At 44.2% G+C, this 25503-nt stretch overlaps 1 protein-coding gene and 1 pseudogene across 1 annotated transcript in view; both read left to right on the top strand.

The window, feature by feature from the left end:
* The window catches only part of LOC127053883 (uncharacterized), a 412316-nt gene that overhangs the window by 109030 nt on the left and 277783 nt on the right, over positions 1-25503 (top strand). The window lies entirely within an intron of this gene.
* Positions 2875-22446, top strand: LOC127053720 (cytochrome P450 2H2-like; annotated as a pseudogene).

Here is a 25503-nt window from a genome sequence, read left to right as displayed (position 1 = left end):
AGTGCTCCACTGTGACCGCTCTGGAAAGCAATCTGAACTCGGATGCACTGGCCAGGTAGACAGGAAAAGCCCCGCAAACTTTTGAATTGCACTTCCTGTTTGTCCAGCATGGAGCTCTGATCAGCATGGGTGGCGATGCAGTCCCAAATCCAAAAAGAGCTCCAGCATGGACCGTACGGGAGATACTGGATCTGATCGTTGTATGGGGAGACAAATCTGTTCTATCAGAGCTCCGTTACAGAAGATGAAATGCCAAAGCACTTGAAAAAAATCTCCAGGCTATGATACAGAGTCCACAGCACAGTGCTTTATGACAAGCGTAATGGAAAGCCAAAAAATCAAATGGACACTCATGGAGGAAGGGAGGGGGGACTGAGGACTCCAGCTATCCCACAGTCCCTGCAGTCTCCAAAAAGTATTTGCATTCTTGGCTGAGCTCCCAATGCCTGTAGGGTCAAACACATTGTCTGGGGTGGTTCAGGATATATCTCGTTAATTTACCCTCCCTCCCCCCCCCCATGAAAGAAAAGGGGAAAAAATAGTTTCTTGACTTTTTTCAATGTCACCTTATGTCTACTGCATGCTGCTGGTAGACGGGGTGCTGCGGCACTGAAGAGCAGCATCCTCTCCCCTCCCTTCCCTGGTGGCAGATGGTACAGTGCAGAAGGACTGGTAGCCATCCTTGTCATTATTCCGTGAGTGCTCCTGGCTGGCCTCAGGTGAGGTCGGCTGGGGGCGCCTGGGTAAAAATAGGAATGACTCCCGGTTATTCCCGGCAGATGGTACAGAATGGCTGGTAACTGTCCTCATCATAGCAACTGGGGGCTGAGCTCCATCAGCCTCCCCTTTCATGTCTAAAGAAAAGATTCTCTACTGCCTGGACTATCATAGCAGTGGGATGCTGGGCTCCTCTCCCCCTGACAGTTTAATGTCCTGCCTGGACTATCATAGCAGCTGGAGGCTGCCTCCCCCTCATTTTATTTCAGTAACAAGTCAGTGTTTCTTATTCCTGAATTCTTTATTACTTCATCACACAAATGGGGGGACCCTGCAATGGTAGCCCAGGAGGGTTGGGAGAGGAGGGAAGCAACAGATGGGATTGTTGCAGGGGCACCCCCGTGAATGGCATGCAGCTCATCATTTCTGTGGGATCTGACACGGAGCGGCTGTGCTCTCTAGTACACTGGTTCTCTAATACACTTGCCCCACATTCTAGGCAGGACTGACTCTATTTTTAGATACAACATAAAGGAGGGATTGACTCAGGGAGTCATTCCAATTTTTGTCCTTTTACCCCCGGCCATTCTCAGCGAAGGTCAGCTAGGAGCACCCATGAAAGCAGCAGATGGTACAGAACAACTGATAACCATCATCTCATCGCCAATTTACAATGGCACAGCAGACGGTACAGAACGACTGGTAACCGTCTTTGCTACCTTGAAAAGGCAAATGAATGCTGCTGTGTAGTGCTGCAGTACCACCTCTGTCAGCGGCATCCTGTACATATACAGTGACAGTGACAAAAGGCAAAACAGGCTCCATTGTTGCCATGCTATGGCGTCTGCCAGGGCAATCCAGGGGAAAAGGGCAGGAAATGATTGTCTGCCGTTGCTTTCACGGAGGAAGGAATGAGTGATGACATTTACTCAGAATCACCCGCGACACTGTTTTTGCACCATCATGCATTGGGATCTCAACCCAGAATTCCAATGAGTGGGGGAGACTGAGGGAACTATGGGATAGCTACAGGATAGCTACCCACAGTGCAACACTCCAGAAATCGATGCTAGCCTCAGTACATGGACACACACCATCGAATTATTGTTCTTTGTGTGGTTGCGTGCACTTGGCTTTATACAACCCTTTTTACAAAACTGGTTTATGTAAAATCGGAATAATCCTGTAGTGTAGACATACCCTGAGAGTGATTAACCACTGAACAGACTACCGAGTGGTGAATTGTCCATCTCTTGAGGTCTTCACATTGAGATTTGGTGCCTTTCTAGAAGATCTGGCTATTGCTTATACCCAGGATGTCAGAATAGAGATTCTAGATTCTTCTGCCTGAAAATCTTTTGACTCAATGTTAGCTCTGCATTTCAAAACTTGGAAACCACTTGTTTTCTTTTAAGATCCACTATGACCTGAGGAGTTGGTCCTTTCACATCCTGTTTCAATAACTTCTCATGGATCCTGATCAAATCCCATTAAAATAAATGGGAATATTTCCATTGACTTCCAGGTCACGTCAAGTCTTGCCTCTCAGAGTCTTTATGTTTCAGTTTGAAACCAAGAATTGAACAGGTTCAATATAAGAGGGAGGGGAGGGTCACACCATTTTTTAAATGTTAACCAGACTTTGTGAAATCTTCAAAAAGGTTCAGGATTCAGTTTCAATTTTTATCAAACATTCAGCTTGGTGTTTTTCTTAAGTGTCTGCTGCTCTTCGATCTATATGCTAAATCTTGGAGAGCAACATGAAAAGGAATCATCATTATATGTATATAATGTTTCAGCTGGCACCAAGCCGATGAGGAACGTTTAACCTGATGGGTCCAGAGAGAGGATGATTTCATGATAGTTTGGGCAGTTTGACAGGGATTCAGTTTATGATTAATTGTCATGCTCTGTCAGTGGGTATACAAGAGCAAACAGAGATTATATACCAATAAAGGTTCAAAGGAATTCATTCCTAGTGTGACAGCTCCAGTCACCATTGTTAGTTCAGAGCTTATCTTGTTAACTCAGAGGAACTCAGAGCTCCTAATGGCTAATTGCTTGCACCCCCTTTTGCTGTGTAGAATATAAAAACTGAGGAGTTTGAAATACAAAGCAACCCCCTGTTAGAACCCAGAATAATTGCTGCACTCTGCAATGGAACCTCTGGGAGTAACAACTGTTTTCTTGGTTATTTGTGTTTCTTGCCTTCTTTTCCTTTCAGCATGGAGAAAGATGTCTGGAAGCGGGAAGCTGCCTCCTGGCCCTGTTGCTTTTCCCATCATAGGGAACACGCTGCAACTGCATGCGAAGAATTTACCCCAACATATAGATGAGGTAAAGGTGCTTTCATGGTATCAGTTGCTTGGTTGTAGGTGGACATTAAGCAGAGCCTGGCTTAAGCCTAGGCTGGTGGCAATTCCACATCAACTCAAATTTCTGACGGATTATTTCACAAAACAATCAATCTTAGATGCTAGATCAGAGGTCGGCAACCGATGGCACGCGAGCCAATTTTTAAGGGCACGCGGCTGCCTGCTGGGACTCCGCGTGTCATTAAAAATCGTGCCGACGCGGCAAGCCGCGGGGTCCGTGGTCCCGCGCCGGAGCGCTGGCCTAGCGCAGCTAGCAGCCGGCCCGTCCCCCGCCTTCCCCAGGGCGCTGCCGCCGCCCGCGCAGCGTTCTAGGGGCTGGGGCTGCGCGCTCCCGCGGGGCAGCGTTTGGCTCCGTGGGGAGGGAAAGACGGTCCCCGCTCACCCGGAGCCCGGCTGCCGCGCGCTTAGCGCTCTGAGGGGCGGAGCAGAGGAGGGATGCGCCCCGGGTCAGCGGCAGCGGCAGGGCTCCGGATGAGCGAGGAGCAGGGCCGGCTCCAGGCCATGGCGCGCAAAGCACGTGCTTGGGGCGGCGCGCCGCGCGGGGCGCTCTGCCGGCTCCCACCGGAGCCGCGGGACCATCGGACCCGCCGCAGAAACGCCTGCGGCAGGTCCACCGGAGCCGCGGGACCGGCGAGCGGCAGAGCGCCCCCCGCGGCGTGCCGCAGTGCTTGGGGCGGCGATATTGCTACAACCGGCCCTGGCGAGGAGCCTCATGGTAAGGGGGCCAGCTCGGGGGCTGGGACGGGGGGTCACGGGACAGGGAGCAGGATGGGGGGGTAATATACTGGGGGCTGGATAGGGGTGGGGGTCTCTGGAGGGGGCAGTCAGGGCGCAGGGGGGGTTGGATGGGGCATATGAGTCCCGGGGTCTGTTTGGGGGGTGGATAGGGGTCAGGGCAGTCAGGGGACAGGGAGCAAAGAGGGTCCTGGGGGAGCAGTTAGGGTGGGGGGGTCTCTGGAGGGAGTGGTCAGGGGACAAGGAGCTGGGGGGGTTGGATGAGTCGAGAGTTCTGGGTGGACTGCCAGGAGGTGGGGGTGTGGAGAGGGGTTGGGGCAGGCAGGGAGCAGGGGAGTGTTGTATGGGTCCAGAGTTCTGGGGATCCTGTCAGGGGGCGGGGAGTGATTAGATAGGCATGGGAGTCCAGGGGGTCTGTCTGAGTGTGGGGGTGTGGATAAGGGTTGGAGCAGTCAGGGGACAGGTAGGGGGTACAGTCTTGGGGGGGCAGTCAGGAGATAAGGGGTAGGGAGGCTTAGATAGGGGGTGGGGTCCCAGGAGGGGGTAGTCAGGACAAGGAGCGGGGGGGGGTTGAGGATTCTGGGGGTGCAGTCACCCAGCCCTCTGCCCTGAGCCCTGATCCCACCCCCCACACCCCCAGCCCTCTGCCCTGAGCCCTGCACACCCACAGGCCCCTGCCCTGAGCCCTGTACCACCCAGCCCTCTGTTGACTCCTTGACCCCTTCCCATGACCCCAGCTCTGACTGGCACCCCCACACGTTCCCAGCCCCCCTGCCCTGACACCTTCATCCCCCTTACATGCCCCCAGCCCTCTGCCCTGACTCTTGCACACTTCCACATCCCCAGCCTCCCCCCCACATCCCATGCACCCTGCACATCCCCACCCCCACCCTGAGCACCAAACTGGAGCCCCTGCACCCTCACTCACATTCCCACCTGTACCCCTCAGACCACATTGTAGCTGCCCAGGTAAGTGCCCCCACACCCAAACCTCTTGCCCCAACCCTGAGCCCCCTCCTTCATTTTTAGCTCCTGGCCAGACCCATCACCCCCAGCCCTGTGCTCGATCCACTCCAATTCTCAGCTCAGTGCAGAGAGAGGAAGAGAATGGGCCAGAACCAGGGAGAAGGAAGGTACCCACTGTATGTGGGCAGGGCTGGGACCCCAAACCGGTAGTGGGCTGAGCGGGTCCGGCAGCCAGGATCCCGGCTGGCAGGAGCTGGAGGGTGGAACCCCTGAGCGTCAGTGAGCTGAGCCGCTCAGCCCACTGCTGGTCTAGGGTCCGGGCCACCAGCCCCACACAGCCCGCTGCCAGTCTGGGGTTCTGGCTGCCAGATCCTTCCCAGCTGGGGTCCTGGCCGCAGGCCCCACTTAGCCCACTGCCGGCCCAGGTGAACGGAACCCCAGACCAGCAGCACGCTGAGTGAGTCGGTGGCGTAAGATCAACATTTTAATTTAATTTTAAATGAAGCTTCTTAAACATTTTTAAAACTTTCTTTTACAATACAACACTAGTTTAGTTATATAATATATAGACTTGTCGAGAGACATTCTAAAAAACATTAAAATGTATGACTATCACACGAAACCTTAAATTAGAGTGAATAAATGAAGACTCGGCACACCACTTCTGAAAGGCTGCCGACCTCTGTGCTAGATGTAAATGGCTGGTGATAATATATTGCTCATATTAGAGGGGGTCTTATTCACAGCTAGTCCAGAGTGCTCCCCCACCCCTGCAGCTGCACTGCAATGAGTATGAGTTATCACAGGGTGCAGAAAGTGGTCTAGTAGGTTAAGTAAGGAAATGGCAATCAGGTGCCTTGCGTTCTATTCTTACCTCTGCTACAGACTCCAGGTGTGCTCTTGGGCGTGTCACTTAACCCCATCTGTGCCTTAATTTTCCCATCTGTAAAATTGCTCTAATGATATTTGCCTGCATCACAAAAGGATGGTAAGGCAGAAACTGCAGCTCAGGTTTGAAGAAATGGTATTGTAGTGTTGCATGTTCTGGCATTTTAGCGAGCTCTGCAAACACAGCCTGGGATTGGACAGACAGGTTTGATTTGTTCCTTCTCGCAAATCATCTCAAATAATGAGGATTGTACAGGGAAAATTCTGCCCTCAGTTACAGCTGTTCATCCTCATAGTCTTCACATCATGCACTAGATACAGATGTGTTTGTCCATTGATTTGCATAGGTGTAATCAATTGGAACTTGAATAATAATTCTGTTGGTGATATAAAAGGGGAAACAGAATCTCACTTCTGTCTGTCTTTGGCTCTGCAGGGCCAACAGAAGTAAAATGAAGGGAAACGCTCTCTTGCTATTGTCAGATCAGCTGCCATGACTGAATAAACACAGGCAGCATTTCTGTGGAGTTAAAAGTGTCATTTTTACATAGAGCTCAAGATCAACACTGAAAGGCCCGGTATTAATGCAGTCTGCTCTTATAATGAGATACTTGTATAACACAGACAGAATTATCTTGGGAGCACTCAGACACACATCTGTAGGGAAAAATGTTTTTAAAATATGAGGATGACAAAGTGAAGCATTGAAAAGTCAGGAAGTCCCAGATCCTCCAAGATATGTAGGTATGTAACTCATTGAAATCCATGGAGTTAGGCTCCTAAATACCTTGGAGGATCTGGGCTGAAATGGCCAACTCTGGATGATGATCAGTAGTAAAACCTGCCTAGCATTAGCTCAGTGGCATGAGAGAAACTCGTCAGTTTATAATTTGATCTTCTCAAATTCTTATCCTAAATAAGTGGATCTAAGTTAAAATTTATTGGTCTTTGTGCTAATCTTTTACAGCTCAGTGAAAAGTACGGCTCGATTTTCACAATATACTTAGGCTCAGAACGGGTTGTTGTGCTATATGGATATGAGACTATGAAGGAATCTCTGATTGGTCTCGGGGAGGAGTTCAGTGGAAGAGGAAGTATGCCATTATTTGAAAAAATGGCCTAGGAACCAGGTACATTTTGAATAACTTACAGCATATAGAGCTGATGTTCTATGTATGGGAAGAACACAGTTGAGAAAAGTTTCAATAATGGAGTAGTAAAAATTGGATAAATAGTCTTGGTGCAGGAAAGAGCTCATTCTCCATTGCACCACTGGTTTACTGACCTGAATGGTTCCTAGCATATCACTACAGGTTTTTGAGAGGTAACAACCAGGCCAATCTACTTTACAAGGTGCAGACTAAAACCAAGAGGAGGGCTGCACTGGCAAAAAGGGTCAGAACAAACCATGAATTCCTATCCTCTTCCTCCCCTGCCCTCACTAACTAGGTAGAGTCCATGAGCAGAGAAGGATTTTTTTTTATCCTTTCATGATAAAAAGTGAGGGAGTAATAAATATGGAAATGCGAAGATGTTCTTTTCGGGAAGTCCTTTATCTCCTTTATTCATTAAGTGAAGTATAGTTATCTTACTATCACAGTGACTGTGAAAACAACCTTCAGCGTAGTTATTTGATTACACAGAAAAAAACTATGTGAAAGGAACATTATTAAGGTTGTAAAGTCAAGCACTCAGAAGTTAGGAAATGCTAGAATTAAGATTTCAGAGCAGTAGCCATGTTAGATTGTATCAGCAAAAACAACAAGGAGTCCTTGTGGCACCTTGGAGACTAACAAATTTATTTGGGCTAGAACCCACTTGATCAGATGCATGAAGTGGAAAATACAGGAGCAGTATAAATACATGAAAAGATGTGATATAATGGTCAATTAACACCTTTGCAGTGGTAGGATAATGGGGGGGGGTTAGTAGTCAGTAGGATGTCTTATAAATTGTTGCAGTGGGCCGTAAAAACAGTGTCTCTGTTAAGTGTGAAACTCTTTTGTAGTCTGTGCCACCTTGTTTTTAGCTTGGACACTATAATTAACTGCTGCAGACCAGAGGAAGAGCTCGGTGCAGCTCAAAAGCTTGTCCCTTCCACCACCATACGTTGATCCAATAAAAGATATTACCTCACCTACCTTGTCTTTGTCAGGTCCGGGGTCCAGCGAGGCGACAGCAATGCTGAGAACAGTAATTACAATGTAGCTGTAATGTCATCTCCATAGTAGAAAACGGGCACAATATCAGTTAAACTGAAGTTGAACCTTTGGCTCACCAATGTTTGGGTATTTTTCAAATAGGCGAACTGAATCTGGCCCTCCCTCCTTTCATTTCTGTTCTCTTCCCTTTTCCAGGTATTGTTTTCAGTAATGGGGAGCGGTGGAAGAAGCTCCGTCGATTTGCCCTCAATAATCTGAGAAATTTTGGGATGAGGAAGAAAAGCATTGAGGCGCGTATCCAGGAGGAAACCCATTTTTTGGTGGAAATGCTCAGAAACACACACGGTGGGGATTGTTTCATGTCTGTTGGAAATTGAGGAGTCAAAGACTCTTGTCTTTCTATTTTTCATGACATTTAGTTCAAACGTCTTATAACTCAAGTCACTAATTGCACATATAACAACCTGTGTTAATGTAATGGGAAAGGATGGGTGAAATGTTCCAGAGATGACCATTTCTGCCTGTTTCTTTCTCACATTTTCTCCCGTTATCTATGATCAATGAGCAAATGGAAGATATTTGTTTAGAGTGTGTAGATGCAAACACAGTGAGCCATGTTAGAGCGGGTTAGTTCCAGTGTGTTGGATTAACAAGACACCCAGGCCTTCAGTTCGTGGCTTCTCATTTTTTTTTCTCAGCTAAACGTCTGATACACATTTGGCACCTCCCTTCTATAGTGATGGACTCCCACAGGAATGTTTGAAATCACTGTGAACATTTACATGACGCTCATTCTTTCTTACATTATTCCTCTTCATTCCTTGCGGAAAATAGGGCCTTCCCTGGGGCCTTCCATCTTTGCCAGTCTCTTACTGCAGTCTTAGCTTCTTCCAGTGTCAATTTGATAACTAACAATTCTGCGTATATTGTGCATGTTCATGTTATTCATGGTCTACCTTATTGCTTCTTGCCGTGGGGGTTCCAGTCCAATGCCTGTCTTATTATATTATTCCAGTCTTTTGTCCATGTATGTTCTAGCCAGCTGCATTCCAGAATTTCCTGTTCCATCAGTTTTTGTTTAATCTTTCTCCATAGTTCATTTGTGATATTGAGGACTTGTCTACAGCAGCTGTTTATAAGAACTTGGAGTATAGGTAATAAGGTTTCAATACGTCTCCACATTTCAGCATGATATAGTAACACTGTCTTTACAATGGTGCTAAATATTTGAAGTTTAGTTGGGAAGGTAAGATTTGTATTTCTCCAGATTGGATTTAGAGATACAAGGACATGTCTGGCTTTTGCTGTTCTGTCTTTAATGTCTTTGTCTGTTGCACCAGTTGTATTTGATATTTCATATTTCTCAGCAGAATCTCAGAGCTTTTCTGTGTCAATACCAGTGGCTCTCTTAAATAATTATTTATATTCCAGTAACGTCTAACATTCTCAGGTGATATTGGGGATCCTTTGTGTATGGATTTTTGGAACAATTGGTTTGAGACAATCCCTGCCCCAAGGAGCGTACATCTTAAATGGACATGAATGAAATCAGTGGAAGAAATGAATGATTTTCCCTGCTATTTTAGAGATAGGAAACTGAGACCTATGCCAGTGTCTTAGCCACAAGGTCATCTGCCTCTTGCAATATTTAATGCAACATTAAGGGCTAAATTAAAGTTGGCTCTGCCCATCTGGGAGAATTGTGAATGGGAGAGGAGAATGCACTGAGACCCTTCCCCACCCATGGTACAGGCAGAAGAGAGAGCCACTTTACTGCTTGTTCTGCTGCTTGTGCGCTTTGAGCCAAGGGGCAGCTATTGCTGTTGGGAATGAGTCAAAGAGAATCAACGGGTGAGGGACATGAGCAGGGATCTGGTGCATGAAGAAAATGCTGCTTCTGGATGTTCCCCATAGCACTGTTGTCATAAAGAGATGGTTAAGGGTTAATATCTCTTTTACCTGTAAAGGGTTAAGAAGCTCAGTAAATCTGGCTGACGCCTGACCAGAGGACCAATAGGGGGACAAGATACTTTCAAATCTTGGTGGAGAGAAGTCTTTGTTTGTACTTTTTGTTTTGTTCGTTGTTCGCTCTCGGGACTGAGAGGAATGGGACATCATTCCAGGTTTCCCAATTTTTCTGAATCAGTCTTTCATGTTTCAAAATTGTAAGTAATAGCCAGGCAAGGCGGATTAGTCTTATATTTGTTTTCTCAACTTGTAAAGGTTTCTTTTGCTGGAAGGATTTTTTTACCTCTGTTTGCTGTAACTTGGAATCTAAGGCTGGGGGGGGGGTGTCCCTCTAGTCTATATGAATCGGAGTATCCTGTAAAGCATTTTCCATCCTGATTTTACAGAGATAATTTTTACCTTTTTTCTTTCTTCAATTAAAAGCTTTCTCTTTAAGAACCTGATTGATTTTTCCTTGTTTTAAGATCCAAGGAATTGGGTCTGAACTCACCAGGGACTGGTGGGGGGGAAAGGATGGAGGATGGTTATTTCCTCCTTGTTTTAAGATCCAAGGAGTTTGGATCGGTGTAAAGCCTCTCAAGGCAACCCTGGGAGGGAAAAGAAGGGAGATGGTTAATTTCTCCTTTTTTTAAGACCCAAGGGGTTTGGGTCTAGGTTCCCCAGGGAGGGTTTTGAGGGAACAGAAAGTGTGCCAGACACCAAGACCTAAGCTAGTAATTATGCTTAGAAGTGTTCATGCAGGTCCCCACTTCTTGTACTCTAAAGTTCAAAGTGGGGAAAAATCCTTGACAACGGTACTCTCAGGTCAGAGGGGTGAACTCTTGCCCATAATTCCCAGGAATGTTGTGCTGGTCTCTCTGATGCTGCAGCCCCAGGTTAGCTCTCAGTTACCAGCCGTGTGTGTTCCTTGTGCTTTTGAGGAAAGAGCTTCCGTTTCAGGTTCTCAAGATGTCACTGGTGAGGCAGTGAGAAATTCAGCCTCTCTAGCTGCGTTAGCTGAGCTGTGGGACCTGCTTAGCGCACTCTGAAGGCGGAAAGCAGACCATCCCCCCTGCTGTTGTGCTAGGAGCCTTTATTCCTTCCCTAGCACAACAACTGTGTATTTGCACTGTATGGCCCTGGCTGGCAGTGCCAAGGGGAGATTGCTGTGCTCTGGGAGTTAGTGATGATGCTACAACAACAGAAGCAGTGGCTCAGGCAGAGCCCTCTGAGCAGGATCCTGTTGTGAAAGGGTTGAGATCCTTTCTGTGAAATGGACCCCAAGAAAGACATACAGGCGTCACTCAGAGAGGCACTGATGCTCCCTGGTCAGATCAGAGTGTGCCAGGCAGAGAGCAGACAGAGTGAAAACTGACCAGCAGCAGAAAAAGTAGCAAGTGTTTAATTTAGAGTGTGAGAGGTAAGGGGGGGGGGATTGGGGCAGGCCTAACCCATCCTCCCCAGGGAATATTGCTGTCAGCCCCACCTTGAGTCTTTCCCTGTAGTTGGAGATCCACAACATCTCCATGCTGGCAGTGACTCTGATGCGGAGGCTGAAGACACTAAATTAAAATTGACTCTTTTTAGTTTTGTTTTGCTCCAGGGCAACCCTTTGACCCCACCCTCTTCCTCACCCATGCCGTCTCCAATGTCATCTGCTCGATCATCTTTGGGGACCGGTTTGACTATGAAGATAAGAAGTTTGTGACTTTAATAAATATCATAGAGGAAAATGGCAAGCTCCAGCGCTCTCCCTGGACAGCGGTATGATCAGGGGGTTATTCCATTCTTCTCCTTTATACTGGGCAGGGGCAGAGATTTTGTTTCTTTAACTACACCTCTACCCTGATATAACCCTGTCCTTGTGAGCCAAAACATCTTACTGTGTTATATCAAACTTGCTATGATCCGCCAGAGCACACAGCTCCACCCCCTGGAGTGCAGTTTTACCATGTTATATCTGAATTTGTGTTATATCGGGTCGTGTTATATCAGAGTGGAGGTGTATTAATTTTCATTAAACAACTGTTATTTCATATTCCCAAAACGGTCTCCTACTCCTCATTAGGCTTCTGCTACTACCAAACTGACCCTCCACCTTCTTTCCATGGGTTGTTTAAATTCCCTGACAAAACACTTCATTAACTCAGAATTAAGTTTGCTCGAGGACATTCTCTATCAACACAATTGGTAAAAATCAAGGAAATCACCAATAAAAACACTGATATCAACATCAATATCAAAACATGCCCTAGCAGTTTTGCAACGTGATAGGTGAATGTGATCACATTCTTCACCTCCAAAGTAAACTTCCTTTCACTTCCAGTTCACACCACACACACACACACCCCTTTCCCGAAAACCTCACCAATTGCACAATGAAGACTTAAACTCTCTGCTGGCATATCCCAGTCAAAATAAATGGAGTTACACCACAAGAGAGAATTTAACCGTTTAACTGTCACTTCAGGAAGTCTAAAGTGTATTTTCCTTTTAAAGTCTATAATGGTTTATTGCTGCCTAAGAAAATCTGTGATCAGAGCTAAGGTTGGACACTTGAGTGCAGGGCCAGCTCCAGGGGTTTTGCCACCCCAAGCAGCCAAAAAAAAAAAAGCCACAATCATGATCTGTGGCAATTCAGCAGGAGGTCCTTTGCTCCAAGCAGGAGTGAGGGACCCGTCGCCGAAAAGCTGAAAGTGCTGCCCCACTCTGGAGGGGCCACCCCAAGCACCTGCTTGATAAGCAGGTGCCTGGAACCGGCCCTGCTTGAGTGGGTTTTTTTGTTTTGTTTTTTCCCCCCAAGAAAAGGATGTGTATAGTAGGGGTGGTTTTATGTTGGAAGAAATGAAGTGTGTCTTAGCTGATATAACTGAATGTCTTTGATGGGGTCCCTGGGGTGCAACCTGGAACTGTGGTACTGCCGAACCTCTGTCCCTCCAACCTGAGATCCCTCTCACCTGTGATGCCATGAGAAGCTGCAAACCTATGGCAGGTACTTACACAGCAATCCACAGACAAGGACATATCTAGCTGTGTTACATGAATGCTTCTCCCAGCCACTCATGAACTAACAATAGCAAGGCTCCAGCCAATTCCCACCAGCTCCCCAGCCTTTCTTTCTCCTTGCCCTGGTCAGAAGCCTGACCAATATACGTTTATAACCTAGTGTGCCCCTCCCTCAATGTGCAGAGGGCATGCACCAGTTTTTGTTTCTGAGCAGATTTCTCAAGCACTTCAACCAAAACCCACTGTTTTAGGTAAAATATAAAACAGATTTATTAACTACAGAAAGAGATGGATTTTAAGCGATTATAAATGGTAGGCATAAAGGATAGAGATGGTTACCAAAAATATAAAAATGAGCCCACAATCTAAGTTCTAGAAACTAATCAGGAGTTGAATTAAGCAGGGTCTCACCCTGATAGGTAGTCCAAGCAGGTTAGAGATCTTTAATACACAGTTTGGAATTCTCCTCCAGCCCAGGGCCACCTCCCCAGTTCAAAGTCTTTGTCCTCCAGATGTGTTTCCAGATGTTGAGTTGTGGGAGGAAAGGGGCCAAAATATGTGGCCACCGTTCCCTCTTTTATATCCTTAGTCCCTGTGCTTAGAAGACACTTGTCTCAGCATGTCCTGGGCAGCTTCCAGAATCCCTTGGTTGAGGATCTTGCTGGAGTGGTATTGTGTAATGGGGTCCAGTAGTCCCCATTGTGTGGTGCTTGTGCAACTGTCCTTGAAGTGTAAATGCCTTGATTACAAGTCTCCTGCTTATTAATGTTCACTGGGTACACTCTGTCCTCAAGTACCCTCCTGTGAGTGGTTTGCTTTCTTTGTATATATTTCAGTAACAACCGTACAGCAAAATCTCATAACTTGATCCACACTAATGGCATGCACATTTGGATAGAAAAATGTGTTTCAGCAGATCATGATTTTTCATATATCTTGCAGGATATGCTTTGCATTAAACATATTATAATTATATGAGAGTGATGAATATGGGGTTCCAGGGTTTTACTTAGGGGTACAGAGTGCCACAATGTCACTGCAGTGTTTGTGAGGAATTTATGTATGTTGGGTAGTCTGATTTAGTAGAGTTTGCAATGTTCTGTTGAATCCATTTTGATAAAAAGGTGCCACAGAAGTATTGTATTGTGCTGGTGTAGGGAGTCATTTGAGTGAACGCTATGATTATCTGTTGGGTCCAGATAAATCCAGCTGTGTTTTTTCTTTCACCCTTTACAGCTGTACAATTTTTTCCCGACTCTCATGGATTACATACCTGGGCCTCACCACAAGCTATTTAAAAATGCTCAGGAGTTCAGAAGATTTGTTCTGGAGAGAGTGAATATGCACAAAGAGTCTCTGGATCCCAGCTGCCCTCGAGACTTTATCGATGCTTTCTTCATCAAAATGGAAGAGGTATGTGAGGGAAGTAGCCCTTCCCCTTTACTGTGGAGTGGGTTGTATGTATCGTTGGGATTAATTTGTTAAGCAATAACAGAGTACATGGCTTTGGAGAAGACCTGAGGGGGACACACGGTCTCTGCCCAAGGAACATCCATTATAATGGTTAAGCTCTGCTCTCCTCCTTCATGTAGAGGAAAAAAATCACCTTATTGGACAGAAAAGGCCCAATGCACCACAGTAATGATGCTGAAATCTCAAGTGCAATCAGCCATACGGGTGGGATCTTTATAATGATCAGAGGTGGGTCATCTGTTGGGTAGAAGAAAATGTATATGAATATCTGAATATATTCTACAGTTTCACTGTCAAGAACCAAAAATCTTCACCAAATCTATTTACAGGAGTGAAAGAATGGCCAGTCAGACTTTAATGTGGGAAGTTTGGTACAAAGCACAGTAGAATTATTTGTTGCTGGAACGGGGACAACCAGCGTCACTATGAATTTTGGGCTCCTGATTCTTCTGAAATACCCAGAAATAGAAGGTACCACCATTACAACGGACATTACTTGTCCCCATATTGACAGTCTGAGCAAAGGGTCCAAAAGGCTGAATGGGCCATTCTGATTGAATTCATCTCTCAAATCCAGATCAGTATTGAGGCTCCCATGCAGGGGGGGAGGAATTAATGCCGTGGGAGCCTCTGCTGTCACTGACCGTGCAGTTCCTGTGCTGTGAGTCACAGGTACTTTCACACTTCAAGCATGTGAAATGGCAATGTCATTGTATCTTCAGATTTAGTCAGTTTGTCAGTGTCAGGATTGTGTAAGGTTCTAAATCGAAGCTCTGCCAGTGCTAGAGACTATGCACAGAGCAGTCAGGTGCAGGGTAAATTCCCACCTCATGAGCTTCCTCCATCTGCACAATGATGATTGACTTTGGTGGGGAAAGGTTTAGGACCAATCTCTTGCTGAGCAGTTGGTTATATGCACTTGTGGTAACATCCCATTATGTCTAGTTAGTATCATAACTGGGTATGAGTAAAATCACTGCATTGGAATTATATTATTGCATTTTGTCATAGCTGCCATGATCAGTAGCTTCTGTAACACCAAACTGACGAGTTTAGTTATAATCCCAATTTGCATACAGTGTGACACAATGGTGGGCAAATCTCTGTGAATTCTGTTCTTTATCATTATTGTTAAACCTCATTAATCTGATGACAGTGAAAGTTCATGAAGAGATTGACCTTGTGATTGGCCGAAGCCAAAGCCCCTGCATGGCGGATCGAAGCCAGATACCCTACACAGATGCTGTGATACATGAAATCCAGAGATACATCAATCTTGTCCCATTAGGTTTGCCACATGCCATGACTAGAGATGTTTATCTCAAACAGTACTTTATTCCCAAGGTCAGTTCTCAATGTGTCTGTGAAGGGTCAAGTTCTTTTACCTTTTTCTCTTTTTAATGTTGAGTTATTCACTATAAAAATGCTTCAACTAGATTATGTGGTGACTGGCTGTTTTTGCTGATTTATCAATAACGTGCCAGTTATTACTGAATCTTTTCAAACCTTTGCATGAACAGAAGAGCAGTTTGCAATCTGCAGGCTGGCCTTTCATTCCAGGACAGGGTTTCACATTGTAGATGAGAAATAGGGAATAACTTTTGCAATGGTACTCAGCTAAGCTTTTGATACCAAACTAGTGTGTGCAAATATTCTTCTTTCTATTTTGAGGCCAAAGGGATTTTGTTTCTCGGGAAATTTCTTGGCACAGTTAGTTCAAAAACAAAACAACATAGCAAATGTGAATGAGCAATGACTGAATAAGTTCAAAAAGTTTTGGAACCCTCTTCACCTCTGCTTAGTTCTGAACTGAATTAGACTTGGATTTATATTAAACAGACTAACAGGTTGTAAGGCCGGAAGGATCATTCTGATAGTTTAGTCTGACCTCCTATTTAACACGGGCCATGGAACTTGTTCAAGAGCAGATCTTTTTAAAATAAAAACAAAAAACATCCAATCTTGATTTTAAAATTGTCAGTGATGGAGAATCCTTCACGTCACTGGGTAAATTGTTCTGATGGGTAATTACTCTGACTGTTAAAAAGTTCCACCTTATTTCTACTATGAAATTGTCTAGCTTTGGCTTCCAGCCAGTGGATGATACATCTCTCTCTGCTAGGCTGAAGAGCCCATTATTAAATATTTGTTCCCCATGTAGGTATCTACAGACTGTGATCAAGTCACCCCTTAACTTTCTCTTTGTTAAACTAAATAGATTGAGCTCCTTGAGCATATCACCATGTCATGAACATACAGCTAAGGGTAGCATAAAATCCCTCCTTTTCCTATAAAGGGTTAAGAAGTTCAAATAACCTGGTTGGCATCTGACCAAAAGGACCAATAAGGGGAGAAGGTCCTTTCAAATCTGTGGGGGAAGATTTTTGTTTTGTGCTCTCCTTGTGTGTTCTTTCTGGGACAGCAAGGAACCAGGGCAGGGAAAATACATTTAGTAAAGCCATACTTGAACTAAGCATCTAAGATTACACATTGTAAGTAATAGGATGGAAATGCATTAGATTATTTTATGTTTGTGAATTTTCCCTAGGCTAAGAGGGACACTTATTCCTTTTTTGTTTGTGGTAACTTTAAAGTTTTGCCTAGAGGGGAATCCTCTGTGTTCTTGAATCTGATTAAAATCAGGATGGAAGGTAATTTTATATGGTACAGAGGTGATTCTTTTACTTTTTCTTTATAATAAAGTTCTGCTTTTAAGAACCTGATTGTTTTTTAGTGTCCTGAAAACCCAAAGGGCTGGTCTGTGCTCACCTAGTTTGCTCTCAAGCCTCCCCAGGAAAGGGGGTGAAGGGGCTTGGGGGGATATTTTGGGTAAACAGGAACTCCAAGTGATCCTTTTCCTAAATATTTATCTAACTCACTTAGTGGCAGCGATGCCGTTCCAAGGACGAGGAAGAATTTGTGCTTGGGGAAGTTTTTAGCCTAAGCTGGTAGAGTAAGCTTAGGGGGTCTTTCATGCGGGTCCCCACATCTGTACCCTAGAGTTCAGAGTGGGGAGGGAACCCTGACACACCATAAGGCATGCTTTCTAATCATTTGAGTTGTGGGCACCAGAACTAAACACAGTATTCCGACAGCGGTCTCCCCAGTGCCAAATATAGAGGTAAAATAACCTTGCTACACCTACTCGAGATTCCCCTCTTTCTGCATCCCAGCATAGTATTAGCTTATTTGGCTACAGCATTACACTAGGAGCTCATGTTTAGCTGATAATCCACCACAACCTGCAACTCTTTTTAAGAATCATTACTCTACTTGGGTAGAGGCCACATCCTGTAAGTTTGGCTTAACTTCTTTCTTCCCAGATGTGTACACTTACATTTAGCTGTATTAAAATACATATTGTGTGCTTACACCCATTTTACCAAGCTAGCTATATTGCTCTGAATCAATGACCTGTTCTCTTCATTATGTACCACGCCTCCTATTTCTGTGTCTTCTGCAAACTTTATCAATGATGATTTTGTGTTTTTTTTTCCTTCAAGTCATTGATAAAAATATTTAATAACATAGGGCCAACAGCCAGTCCCTGCAGACCCCACCAAAAACAGACCCACTCACTGACAATTTCCTATTGACAATTAAATGTTGAACCCTATCAGTTAACCAGTTTTCAATCCATCTAATTTGTACCATATTAATTTTGTATTGTTCTGTTTTTAATCAGTGTCATGTGATACCAAGTCATGCCTTACAGAAGCCAAAGTATATTAGGTTGTCACTACTACCCTTATTAACCACCCTTCTAATTTAATCGAAGAATGATAATGAGTTTGTGTGACAGAATTTATTTTCCATAACCCCATGTTGATTTGCATTAATAACATTACCCTCCTTTTGTTCTTTGTTAATCTAGTCCCATAAAATCCATTCCATATCTTGCCTGAGATCAATGTGAGGCTGATAAGCCAGTGATTACCCAGGTCATCCTGTTCTGTTTTTTTTTTTGTTAGTTTAAATGGGCACAGCATTAGTTTTCTTCCAGTCATCAAGAACTTCATCACTGTTTGAAAACTTATTGTAAATGAACATTAATGGTACAGCAAGCTCCTCGGCCAATTCTTTAAAAACTCTCAAATGCAAGTTATTTGAACCCACTGGTTTCAAAATGTCTAACCTTAGTAGCTTCTGCTTAATATCCTCCAAAGATACTAGTGGATAGAGATATAAGGCCAAAAGGGACCATTGTGATCATTTAGTCTGACCTCCTGTATAACGTAGGCCGTAGAACTTTCCCAAAATAATTCCTTTGATGTAGCTTCTCTCTCACTTGCAGGGGTATGTTACAAGATCTAATATACTGAATAATAATTAAATTTAGCTCCTGTATCTCAGAGCACTTTACGAAGAGGAGATAGTATCACTATCCCCAATTTACAGATGCAGTAACAAGAGGTCTGAGACTGAAAGTGACTTTCCTAAAGTCACTCAATGTATCCTAGCTCTGCCAGTGAGTAGTACAAAGAGTGGACTGTAGTTCAGTGGGCATAACTGTGCTCATAAAATTTTAAGATTTCTGCTTCTGGTTGAAAGCATGACATTCAGGGCATGCAAGGAAATGAAGAAAAACAAAGATGGATCCCACACTCCAGCTCAGTGAATTTTGGGGGCTTCTCTCTTTTGGATAGTATCCACTTTAACTCTTTTGTTTTTGTTTTTTTGTTTTTCCTGCATTTGCTAATTCAGGGCACCACGATATTCCCTGCACTGAAGTCAGTTCTATATGACAGAAGGGAATTCCCAAACCCAGAGCAATTTAACCCAGGACATTTCTTGGATGAAAATGGTGCCTTTAAGAAAAGTGACTTCTTCATGCCTTTTTCTGCAGGTAAAAAGTTGTTTTATTTCAGGGCCCAGACTGTCTTCTAGCTTTGCCTTCAACTTTCTAGCAGCTCTCAGACTGTTTAGTGCAGAGTGTTATCAGGTATCCCATGAAGCAGAGTCTCTCACGCTGGCAAAGCATCTATCAATCTTTAAAGAGTGTCACTTCCTACTCGTCTGAAGTGAAATTTTTTACTAGGTATACAATCCCCGCTCTTCGCTGGAGAGATATTGTAGAAATGCAGGGCTGGAAGGACCTCGAGAGGCCATCAAGTCCAGCCCCCTGCACTGATGCAGGATCACATAAATCTACACCATTCCTGACAGTTGTTTGTCCAGCGTGTTCTTAAAATCTTCCAAGAATGGAGATTTCACAATTTCCCTTGGAAGCCTGTTCCAGAGTTTTTAATTACCATTAGAGTTAGAAAAATTTTGTTAATATGCAACCTAAATCTCCCTTGCTGCATATTAAGCATATTACTTGTCATACCTTCAGCGGACAAGGAGAACAATTGATTCCTGTCCTCTTTCAACAGCCCTTAACATATTTGAAGACTGTTATCAGGTCCCCCCTCAAACATCTTTCTCAAAACTAAACATGGCCAGTTCTGTTAACCATTTCTCAGAGGTCAGGTTTTCTAAACCTTTGATCATTTTTGTTGCTGTCCTCAGGACACACACTAATTTATCCACGTTTCCTAAACTGAATCGCAGAATTGGAGAGGGTACTCCAGCTGAGACCTCACCAGTGCTGAGCAGAGTGGGATAATTGCCACCGTGTCTTTTATATATAACACTCCTGTTAATACACCCCAGACAGGGCTGGAGTAACCACTAGGCAAACAAGGCAGCCATCTAGGGCGCTAAGATTTGAAGGTGCCAAAAAGCAGTGACCCACAATTTTTTTTACATACAGTGGAGTCACATCTTACATGGGGTTAGGGTCTAAGGCCAGCACGTAAGAGGAAAATCACGTATAGTGAAAATTACCTAAAGTACAGTACACACAATATGCACTGTATACACTAGAACAGGGATCCTCAGCCTATGGCATGTGTGCCAATTTTTATTTCAATGGCAGGCTGCGGGTCCCAGCCACCGCTGAGCCCACTGCCAGCCTGGTGTTCTGTTCACTCAGCTGGCAGCAGGCTGAGTGGGGCTGGCAGCAGGCTGAGCAGGTGTGTGGCTGGTAAACCTAGACTGGCAGCGGGGTCTGGGGATCCATCCGCTAGCTCCTGCCAGCTGGGGTCCCAGCTGCTGGCCTTGCTCAGCCTGCTGCTAGCCAGAGTCCCAGCCGCCGGCCCCACTCAGCTCACTCAGCCCACTGCCAGCCGGAGTCCCAGCAGACAGCTCCGCTCAGCCCTCTGCCAGCCCTGCTCAGCCCGCTGTCAGCTGAGTGAATGGATCCCAGGCCAGCAGCGGGCTCAGCGGTGGCTGGGACCAGCAGCCTGCCATTAAAAAAGAATCAGCTCGCGTGCCACCTTTGGTTCATCTGCCATAGGTTGAAGACTCCTGTTCTAGTGTATTACTGTGTGTACTGTAGTTTATGGTAATTTTCACTATACGTGATTTTCCTCTTACGTGCTGACCTTAGAACCTAACCCCTGCATAAGATGTAACTCCACTGTATTCATTTTGAAAGTTTATAATAAGCGATGCTCCAGGGGAGGGAGTGGGACGGAGGGAACAAGGTAGAAGTTTTTCCTAGGGCGCAAAACATCCTTGCACCGGCCCTGATTTTTAGCCTTTTTTTTGCAACTGCATCACCTGGTTGACTTGAATTGAATTTGAGATCCACTATAACCTCCCTGGATTGTTTTCATCAGTTCTGTTGCTTAGCCAGTTATCCCCTATTTTATAGTTGTGCATTATGATAGTGCAAATATAAGCATACTCTCCACTCCATTATCCAAGTCATTAATCAAAATATTGACTAGTATTAAACACAGGAAAGGCCCTTCTGTGACCCCATTTTATACACCCTCACAGTTGAAAGCAAACCACTGCTGGCTACTCTCTGAATATGTTTTTTTTCAACCAGTTCTGAACCCACCTTAAAGTAATTTATCTAGACCACATTTCCCTAGCTCGCTTATGAGACTGTCATGTGAGTCTCTGCCAAAAGCCAAAATATATCACATCTACTGCTCCTCCTCTGTTTTCTAGGCAAGTAACCCTGTTAAAAAAGGAAATCAGGATGGTTTGGCATGATTTGCTCTTGACAAATGCATGCTGGCTATTCCTCATAATCCTATTCTTTTTCTGGGTACTTACCAATTGATTGTTTAATTTGTTCCTGTATTTTTCCAGGCTGACTGGTTGACAATTCCTCAGGTCCTCTTTGTTCCCCTTGTTAAAGCTAGGTACTATGTTTTTTCCATTGCCAGTCTTCTGGGACCTCACCCATCCTCCATGAGCTCTCGAAGTTAATTGCTAAGAGTTTGCTTCACCTAGTTCCTTAAATTCATTGGGCCTTGCTGACTTGACTACATCTAACTGATCTGAATATTCTTTAACCTGTTCTCCCCCTAATTTGGAGTGTGTTTCTTTCCTTTTCTTGTTAGTATTAATTGTGTTGGGTGTCTGGTCACCTTTTTACCTTTCCAGTGAAGACTGAAGCAGAATGGGCATTAAGTACCTCAGCTGTCTTGATGTCATCCAGGGGCTACTTAACTTCTCTACTTGACTCCAAGCAACTGGGTCTCTCTGCCACTCTGTTAAGTGCCTTTCAGCCTTCTTCCTCCATCCTGCTATTCAGGACATCCACACCTCTCTACCTGTTACTTCTCCCCTGCTACTCTGTCACCACCACGTCACTCCCCCAGAATACTGTTTAGCCTATTTGGGAAATGTGGGGTTTGAGAAACAAATTATCCATCTTCCCACCCTTCATCCTCAACTGTCTTTTTAAAATGGCAATATAAGGAACTCAGTTCTTCAAATGATCTGTGAATTGCTTCTTAAATGCCCGCAAACTTTCTTACTGTCCTGAACTCTGAGACACAGCCATTATCCTCCATGCACTTATCTTGAATTACTCTGTGCATCTAATTTTAATACTGAGATTTTGCTTCCATAATAACCGTATTTAAAATGTGCTGCAAAGAAAGATCTCCAGCATCAACTCAAATTCCTTTTTCATTGCAGGGAAGCGGATTTGCGTAGGAGAGGGTCTGGCTCGGATGGAGCTATTTTTGGTACTGACAACGATTTTGCAGAACTTTACCTTGAAACCTGTCATTGACCCCAAAGACATTGATATAACTCCAGAGTCGAGTTTTGTGTCAAATGCACCAAAATCATTCCAGCTCTGTGTTCTTCCTCGATACAGACAATGAAAAGTCACCTCAACACCTTAGACCTGTGCATTTGTTTGATTGTTTTTTATTCTGAACTCATTAATACGGGGACAGAAATGAACTCTTTGTCTTCAAAGAGAAAGATCAACTACTAGTATTTTCTGTAACTTCAATTTAACAATTATATGTTGTATCAAAAATTAACCATAAAATTGACTCAAAACCCATGCAGAATAACTGTGTACTGGTCTCATACAGGCTCAGGTGTGAAGAGAAGCTGGGTATGTTTTCACTTCATTTGTGGTGTAGCTGACAATTATAGAAACTTCTTTAGGCATCTGTAAGGCTTTATTGACAGTGAGTTAGTAACAGTATCCAGCCCTTGTTCTCTGACCAGCCAATGAGAATAAATTGTGATGATGTAATGCTTTTGGCTCAATATCCTACTTTGATAGGCAGAGTTTCTGTGGCTTCAGACTGAACTAGGGTTCTCCCTCCCCTGCTTGTTCATGGAATTTAAACTAAGCACACTGTTAATAAAGTTGGTCCTCGTTAATTTTCCAACTCACATCAACACTTCTGTATATTTATGTAGTTTTGTGATGCATATTCCAGACCTGGGGCCAAGCGAGGAGGTGCAGATTTCTTCACCAAATACTCGTTGAGCCAACAAGACACGGCACCATTTTAAATTTGTTATTGGGCAGGACATGGTAGTGAGGACCTCATGGAACAACTGGTTGTAGGGGACAACCTTGGTTCTAGTGATCATGAGCTAATTCAGTGTAAACTAAATGGGCAGAAAAACAAAAATAAATCTTTGCAACTAAGGCCCTTGATTTCAAAAGAGCTATATTTAAAAGCATAAGAGAATTAGTTAGGGAGGTGGATTGTACTGAAGAACTCAAGGATTTGAATGTGGAGAAAGCTTGGAATTAGTTTCTGCAACTTTGACTTAACGTATCTGAAGTCTGCATCCCAAGCAAGGGGGTAAAAATTGCTAGGAAGGGCTCCAGACGAAGCTGGATGAACAGGCATCTCAAACTGATGATTCAGAGAAAGCAGAAAGCCTGCAAGGAATGAAAGATTTGGATCAGCAAGGAAAGCTACCTCTTGGAGGTCAGAAAGTGTAGGGATAAAGTGAGAACTGCCAAAAGCTAATCAGCGTTGTAGCTTGCAAAGAAAATTAAAACCAATAGTAAACATTTTTTTTATCTATATAAATAATTAGAAAGGAGGAGTGGGACTGCAAAGCACTGAAGATCGGGTGGTGAATGAAGATAATCTAGGCATAGTCCAGAATTTATACAATTATTGTGCCTCAGTTTTTAATAAGTGTAATGAAAAGCTAAGGGGTAGTGGCAGGGTAGCGAATGGGAATGAGGATATGGAAGTAGAAATTACCACAACCAAGGTGGAAGTCAAACTCAGACAACTTACTGGGATTAATCAGGGGACCCAGATAATTTTCATCCAAGAATATTAAGGCACTGGCACATGAAATTGCAAGCCCAATAACAAGGATTTTTAATGATTCTGTAAACTCAGAAGTCATATCCTAGGACTGGGCAATTGTTAATAAAGTACTTATGTCATGGTATAATTCCCCACTCTGAACCTTAGCGTCCAAAAGATGGGGTACCAGCATGAATTCTTCTAAGCTCAATTACCAGCTTAGTACTTGTAGTGCTGCCACCAACCAGGAATTCCAGTGCCTGGTACACTCTGGTCCCCCCACAACCTTGCCCGGGGACCCCCAGACCCAGAACTCTGAATCTTAACACAAGGAAAGTAAACCCTTTCCCTCATCGTTGCCTCTCCCAGGCTTCCCCTCCCTGGGTTACCTGGAAGATCAATGTGATTCAAACTCCTTGAATCTTAAAACAGAGCGGAAAATGCACCTTCCCCCCTCCTTCTCTCTCCCCCTCCCAGACTCTCCCTGAGAGAGAAAGTAATCCTAACACAGAGAGAACATTAACCTTTCTCTCTCCCTTCCCTCCTTTCTCCCCACCAATTCCCTGGTGGATCCAGACCCAGTCCCCTGGGGTCTCACCAGAATAAAAAAAAACAATCAGGTTCTTAAACAAGAAAAGCTTTTAATTAAAGAAAGAAAAAACAGTAAAAATTATCTTTGTAAATTTAAGATGGAATATGTTACAGGGTCTTTCAGCTATAGGTACTGGGAATACCCTCCCAGCCTAAGTATACAAGTACAAATTAAAATCCTTTCAGCAAAATACAAATTTGAACTGCTGCCAGCCAAATACACATTTGCAAATAAAGAAAACAAACAGAAGCCTAACTCGCCTTATCTATCTAGTACTTACAATTCTGAGCACGTAAGAGACTGTATCAGAGAGATTGGAGAGAAACCTGGTTGCACGTCTGGTCACTCTCAGAACCAGAGAGAACAACAACCAAAAACACTAACAGCACACACAAAAACTTCCCTCCCTCAAGATTTGAAAGTATCCTGTCCCCTGATTGGTCCTCTGGTCAGGTGACAGCCAGGCTCACTGATCTTGTTAACCTTTACAGGCAAAAGAGATATGAAGTACTTTTGTTCTATTAACTCTTACTTATCTGTTTATGACAACCTATTTTTCAGAAACTTGAAGAAAAGTGATTTGGGAAACTACAGACCTATTACTTTGATCTCAATTGTATACAAGGTCTTGGAACAAATTTTGAAAGAGAAAGTTGTTAAGGAAATAGAGGTAAATGGTAATTGGGATAAAATACAACATGGTTTTACCAAAGGTAAATGGTGCCATGCAAACCCGATCTCCTTCATAGAGAAGATAATTGACTTTTTTACAAAGGAAATGCTGTAGATCTAATTTACCTGGATTTCAGTAAGGCATTTGCTACAGTTCCACATGGGAAAATTTTTAGTTAAAATGGAGAAAATGGGGATTAATATGAAACATGAAGGTGGATAAGAAACTGGTGAAAAGGGAGACTACAATGGGTCATACCGAAAGGTGAAATGTCAGGCTGCAGTAGGATGACAAGATAGCAAGTGTGAAAATTCAGGATGGGGTGGGGAGTAACAAGTCCTATATAAGACAAATCCCTGAATATCAGGACTGTCCC

This window comes from Gopherus flavomarginatus, chromosome 6, assembly GCF_025201925.1.
Source record: "Gopherus flavomarginatus isolate rGopFla2 chromosome 6, rGopFla2.mat.asm, whole genome shotgun sequence".
In the NCBI taxonomy this organism is placed as follows: domain Eukaryota; kingdom Metazoa; phylum Chordata; order Testudines; family Testudinidae; genus Gopherus; species Gopherus flavomarginatus.
Note: the sequence above shows the minus strand (reverse complement) of the source record. Positions and strands in the feature narration are given on the sequence as shown.